Source organism: Asparagus officinalis, chromosome 2 (genome assembly GCF_001876935.1).
Source record: "Asparagus officinalis chromosome 2, Aspof.V1, whole genome shotgun sequence".
In the NCBI taxonomy this organism is placed as follows: domain Eukaryota; kingdom Viridiplantae; phylum Streptophyta; class Magnoliopsida; order Asparagales; family Asparagaceae; genus Asparagus; species Asparagus officinalis.
The window spans coordinates 24,658,583-24,665,678 of NC_033795.1; positions in this window are offsets into that span (position 1 = coordinate 24,658,583).

Here is a 7,096-nt window from a genome sequence, read left to right on the forward strand (position 1 = left end):
TTTTGTTACTCTTTCAAATTCTTATTAGGGCCTGTTTGTTTGGTCAAAAAAATACAGAAAGGGGCAGAAAGTGACCTATCAGAAAGCTGACTCACTGTTTTTCCCCACAATCATATGTTTGGTTTGCAAAAAATTAAAAAGGAAAGTGAAGGAAAGTTGGGGTGCCACATCAGATTCCTCTCCCGAAAACTTTTTTCTGCTCAAAAAACCCCGATTACAACGGAAAACACCCCTTTTCTCTCTCCATACAAAAAAACCTGATTCCTCACCCCCTTCCATTCTCGTTCTGGTCACCCCTCTCTCCCTTTTCATTCTTCTTCCTCTTTTCTGATCCTCAACGACGACCTCCGATAAATCCTTAATGACGCCCCAACCGCCCTCCGCTCCTCCAGCCTCCGCCTCTCCTCGGCTCCGACCTCCCCTCCTCCATCTCCTCCCTCACCCTCCGCCGCCGTCGCGACTTCTCCCTCCTCAGCCATCTCGGCCTCGTCACCTCTGTCTCCCTCCTCCAGCTCTCCTGCTCCGTCCTCTCCTTCGACGGAAACTTTGAGATCATCTACCTCTCCGGCGCCTTCCTTCCCCTCCCTCGCCTCCTGAGGACAGCGACAAATAACAAATACAAAAGAAAATCGATGCCAAATCTGATTAAGAGAACAAAGGCTCGCAAAATCCGTTCACAAGAGAGCCTCCGATCGATCTTCGTCGTTGATTCGAACCCGTCGGAGCTCCGATCAAGATTTGGATCCAGATCCGGATCCAGATCCGATAACGCCAGTGGCTCAACTAGAACTAACATACCACTAGAACTAACACTTATATTAGAAACAACACTAGCTGGAATGTTAGAACTAACATGACAGCAGCTAGAACTAGCACGAGAACCACTAGAACTAACATTGAGTCAACTAGAACAAACATACAACTAGAACTAACGCTTATATTAGAAATAACACTAGCTGGAATGTTAGAACTAACATGACAGCAGCTAAAACTAGCATGAGAGCCACTAGAACTAACAGGAGGCTCAACTAGAACTAACGTACCACTGGAACTAACGCTTATATTTAAAATAACACTAGCTGGAATGTTAGAACTAACATGACAATAGCTAGAACTAGCACGAGAGCCACTAGAACTAACAGGAGGCTCAACTAGAACTAACGTACCACTGAAACTAACGCTTATATTTGAAATAACACTAGCTGGAATGTTAGAACTAACATGACAATAGCTAGAACTAGCACGCGAGCCACAACCACTCGAACTAATAGGGGCTCAACTAGAACTAATATACAACTAGAACTAACGCACACTAGCTGGAATGTTAGAACTAACATGACAGCAGCTAGAAATAGCACAAGAGCCACTAGAAGTAACATGGGCTCAACTAGAACTAACATACAACTAGAATTAACGCTTATATTAGAAATAACACTAGCTAAAATGTTAGAATTAACATGACAACAACTAGAACTAGCATGAGAGCCACTAGAACTAACATGGGCTCAACTAGAACTAACATACCACTGGAACTAACGCTTATATTAGAAATAACACTAGTTAGAATGTTAGAACTAATATGACAGTAGCTAGAACTAGCACGAGAGCCATTAGAACTAACATTGGCTCAACTAGAACTAACATACCACTAGAACTAATGCTTATATTAGAAATAACACTAGCTGGAATGTTAGAACTAACTGAGTCTTTGGCATTGGTTGTTATGACACTGATAATATGATATTATGCCATGATGATGATCTTTTTTTAATGTATGCAGCCAAAATCTATACTAGTAATCAATTGGTGAGGTAATACATGCAGCCAACATTGCTATTATAAATTTCATGGTGGGGTATACAATGAAAAAAAAGTCTATAACTGAGCATATTTTTCTCTTGAGCATCAGGTTTCTTCAAATGTTGTTCATCGAGCATTTTGTAATTAGGCCTTCAAATCTTGAATATTTTGCAAATCACTACCTCAAATCTTTTTTAAAAATTACAAATAAGTTCCTCAAAATTTTAAATATTTTTATGCGACGGTTGATATATGTTCACCTTTCAATTTATGTTGGAAATAAATTTATCTTATAAATGTGGTAATCTTACCATGGTGACCACAATCAAGTTTTTTTGATTTTTTAGTCTGAACCAAACACTAGAAAATGATGGAATCTATTCACATATCAATTGTTTTCTTCTTTTTCCAATTTGAACCAAACTAAAAAAAGTGGGGGAAAGTACTTTCCGTTGATATTTTTTGGCGAAACAAACACAAAAAATAATTTTCATGAAAATGAAGAAAACACCAAAAAATGAAGAAAAATAAGTTTTAGAAAATGAAGGAAATGAACCAAACAACCCGATAATCGAAAGATAGATAAGCTGAGTTCCAATGTGGAAGTTGTGACCCCTATTGAATCCCAAACAGTGCTTTGTATGGAAAAATGCACAATGCACTCTTGCAAGCAATCAGCATGGGAAGGTGTTCCCAAGCTCTAGAAGATCATAGACATAGAGATAACGCCACCTGGCATTCTGCCAGCTTCCAATCCAGTCTCTTAATAAGTAGTAATTGCTGCTAGCTGCTATTAACTCCTTATCACGCTATAAACCTATTACTATTTCCTACTGTGGAAGCTGGAGACAAGAAAGAGAATGTTTAATGACTTAAGGTGGCATTAAGTATTTACAAACTCCAGGTTGCAGACGATGATATTCATATCAACCAAGGCTGGCTGTGTAGAATTGGCAGAATAGCAGATTTCAGGCTCAGTTTCAGCTTCTGGTAGTTTGGTGGTCGACCGTAGGCTTTGGCGGTCGATTGCGTTTGTGCACAGCCCTTACTGTGTGTCTGCACCTGTGACGGTCGACCGTGGCTGTCGACCGCAGAAGTTTATGTATTCGTGGCAGTCGATCGCCGCAGTCGACCGCAAAAAGTTGCTGAAGATTGGGGTTGTTCTGGGATTGAGGGCGATCGACCGTGGCGGTCAACCGCGATGGATCGCGGTCGACCCCCACAGTCGACCACCGTAACGGTTTTGGGCTGGGTCTGTTTTTCAGACCCGTTTCGTTTGGGTTTTCTATAAATACCTAAACTCAATTCTAGGGTTTGTAAGCAAGATGTTTTTAGCAGATTGAAAGGGTTTTCTTTGGGCTTCTATTCTAGGAGCAATTGGAGAGATTGAGAGTTGATTTGTTGAGGGTTTATGAGAGATTTGTAACCCTAGTTTGTTCCTCTTGATTTCTAATAATAAAAACTCCCCCTCCTTACCCCGTGGACGTAGGCATCTCGTCGAACCACGTTAAAACTGGTGTTATTGTGTTTGTGCTATTGTTTTGGTTGTGTTGGTTTGTATCTTCCGACGGTTGGTTTGGTTTCTCGAGGCACAACAAGTGGTATCAGAGCACCGGGCAACGCTTGGGCTTTTTTTGAAGGTGTAGATCGGTTGGGAAGTTTCTATCTTTTTTAAGTTGGATCTATTTCTTGTTTGTTCCGTAATAGTTTGGGTACTTTAAGATATATGGCCGAAAAAGATAAAAATGGGGAGGGTTCTTCTAGTGTGAAGGCCGTCCAAAGTTTGAATATATATTCTATGAAAATAGATGTGGAAAAGTTCAACGGCACAAATAATTTTGGCCTTTGACGATGCGAAGTCATGGGTGCGCTAAATGCGCAAAATTTGGAAGATACGTTGGAGTTGGACGGGAAACCGGCACATTGATGATAAGGTTTGGAATAAAATGAATAGAACGGCGTGTGGTGTGATTAGGTCTTACCTCACTCAAGATCTAAAATATGATGTGATGAATGAGACTTCTGCAAAGAAGATTTGGGAGGTCCTAGAGGGCAAGTATTTGACGAAGAGCATCGAAAATCACTTGTATTTAAAGATTTGAAGAGGAGGCTTTATCGCTTCCAATTGAAGAAAGGGACATCCATTAGTGATCACATGAACCACTACATGAAGCTACTTACAGATTTGGTGAATGTAGATGTTATAGTTGAAGATGAGGACAATGCATTGTTGTTATTGAGTTTCTTGCCCGACGAGGAATATGAGACATTCGTCCTCACTCTTATTAATGGGAAGGCATCTCTTTCGTATAGTGAGGTCACTGCGGCTCTTGTGACTTATCAACTTCGTAAGAAGGATAAGGAGACTTCCATTGAACCGGTAGCGGGGGCATTGGTTGCAAGAGTTAGAAGTCCAAACCGTGGTAGGAGGTCGCAATCTAGAGGGGGGCATCCTGCAGTTGGTAGGAATCAATGTGTCTTTTGTAGAGAGGATGGACATTGAAAAGCCGAATGCCCAAAATTGCAAGCCGGGAAGAATAAGGGGAAAGCTATTCAAGCTTCAGAGGTGAATGTTGTCAAGGCTAGTTGTGACGTTTCAGATTCAGATTCTTCAGACTATTCGTGCCCAGCTCTTCCGTCAGTTGGTGTTGCCGACTCCACCGAGTGGATGTTGGATTGGGGTGCTACTTACCACATATGCCCTAGGAGGGATTGGTTCTCCAGCTTTCAGGAGTTGGAAAGAGGGGATGTTGTTCTTATGGGTAATGATCACCGATACCCTATTGGTGGTATTGGTACCATTCGGATTCGGACGAGTGATAGGATGGTTCGGGAGTTGGTTGTGTAGACGGTAAAAAATACCTCTGATAAGCCTACAGGAAATTTGCCCTCAAGAAGTCGCTTGCCTAAGCCGCATAGTCGTCAAACGTGCTCGGTTCTAGATTCGCCTGAATAATCGACTCGCCTGCACGAGTTGAGATCAGTTGGAATAGTGAAAATTCGCCTTTCACGCAACTCGCCCGCCCGAGTCCAAAGTCGAATCCGCCTGCAAATCTCGAAGCCGCCCGCACCCGCTACCCCACGTGCTAAGATGAGCCTTCCCATCTCTCTCTCTCGACCCAAAGAGAGAGGGCACAGTACCCCAAGGCCGTCAAGCGGCCGCTCACAGTACGAAGGATTGGACAGGTGTTGAGTCGACCTGAGCATTCATAAATGCGACTCACCTCGGCTGTCTGAGTCAGGAGACGGATCCGTCAGCATTCGGCGAACTGTCCAAACCCACTCGAGTACCAGGAACACGCTTTCCCTCCCCTCTTGGCCTGAAGAGAGAAGACACGGTACTCCAGGCCCACCGAATAGTCGCCTACAGTACAAGTGAGCAGACAGGTGTCAAAACAGCCTGCGCCCTCATAAATGCGGCTCACCTCAGTTGTCCAAGCGAAGGGACGAGAGCCACCGACGCTCGGTGGTTGGTCAGATCCACGCAAGCATCTGACAGCCGTTGTCACGCATACGAGGAGGGGCTTTCCCACTCCTACGTAGCGTGATGCAGGGCACAGCTCTTCGAATGACCACTGACGGTACGAATGAATAGCAGGACGTCTCCGAACAATGTATGGTCACATCCCATAATTCAAGGACTAATCAAGCTGTCCTTCTTCCATTTAAAAGCCTCTTCTAGTAAGCTTTAGGAGAGGTCGAAAAAACTTGGAGAAAAAAGTTGAGACCAAGCTGTTCGCATAACCCTTGTGTTACAGCGCCATTGCCTAGTTCCGAGCTCCGATCACCGGCGAACTAAGCAGACCCGAACTCTTTCGACTCGAGCTTCTACCGAGTACTGAAGCTCTCCAGCAACCCCGATCGAACGGTCCAAGGGAAGCAGACTCGACCCGAGCATCGAGCGAAGCGTCCTATAGCCACCTAAAGTCCCCACACAAAACAAAGAGGGCATTCCCTCTGCTTCTGCTGTAAATATTTTATTATTAGTTTATAATAAGCTTTCTTATTAATACAAACGAAATTCCCTGTTTTCGGGGAATCAAATTTTCACCCTACAGAAGATGGCGACCACAGTGGGAGAAGCTGTTTCATCGAACGAAATGGTGGTGGCTCAGTTTGATGAGGTTGCTGTCGGGATGACCGTGGAGTCCCTAGAAATTGAGTTCGACCAGGCCAAGTACGAATAGTACTTGTCTTCCTCCTCCTCTGGTGGCAATGCGTCCCGCAAGCGCCACAGAGTCGTGCGCCGAGGCCGACCTCAAACGGTCAAAGCCTCTGCACCTACGGGTTCCACCCGAGTCCTATCGGAAGAACCCACTCCGTTGAAATCGATCAAGGCCAAGCCAGAGATCGAGCGCAAGGGGCAAGGGTCTGCCAAATGGGTCGCCAAACGATCCTCGCAGGCCCCTACCCCAAAGGAAACGTCGGCTCACTCCGGCACAAACTGCACTGCCACTGCCCGCGGTGACGCTCTCCTCGCTGGGAGAGTTAGCCGACAACGACGGCAAATGCTCGTCAGACAGGAGGTATGAACCTCCGTTTCTCATAATGGCCTGAATCATTGTACAGGCCCGAGAGACGCTAGACGAGAGGGCAAACTGCCCGACATCGGAAGGCCCTCCAAGTCAGGAGAGCCGACCGAGGAAGGCAAAGACGCCCGCCCAGGAGGACTTCGCTTCTCAGGTCACATCCCTGATGTGAATAGATCTCCTCGAGCGAGCGAGCCTACCCGAGTAGGCGAATCCTCGAAGGCTGGCGAGCCTCGCCATCTGGCGGATAAACGTAAAGGTAGAGGGGTAGGCGACTCCTCGCGAACCCGCTCTTCTAAACATAGGGTTGAAACCCGCCCACGTACTGGAGTTCGCTCGAGCGCGAAGACTCGCCAGTCAAGACGAGATCGCCCAACTCCAGCACCAAAGCATTCCACCCAAGGCGCACCGGAGAGCGCGTCCAAAAATCTCCCGTACACTCACCCGAGTGACTCTTCTGAAGATGGGGGTTGTCACCAACCGCCCACGGAAGACCTCAGAGAATACTTGACTCGCAAACGCACTATACATGAGGCGAATCCTCAGTGCCACTGCGAGAGACTCATCCACACGGTCCTCGCCGACTGCCAGTGCGTCGGAACGGCGAAACCTTTGGTGTTTGAGAGGCTTTCTCAACAGTCCTCTCGACCAAGGCCCTCCCGTCGAAGGCGTCGTCACCAAAAGGGACGCGTGGCCGACGACCTAGAGCTCGCATCCGCCATAATTAACATGACGGATAAGGGGAAGGCGGTACTCTCCGACTCGCC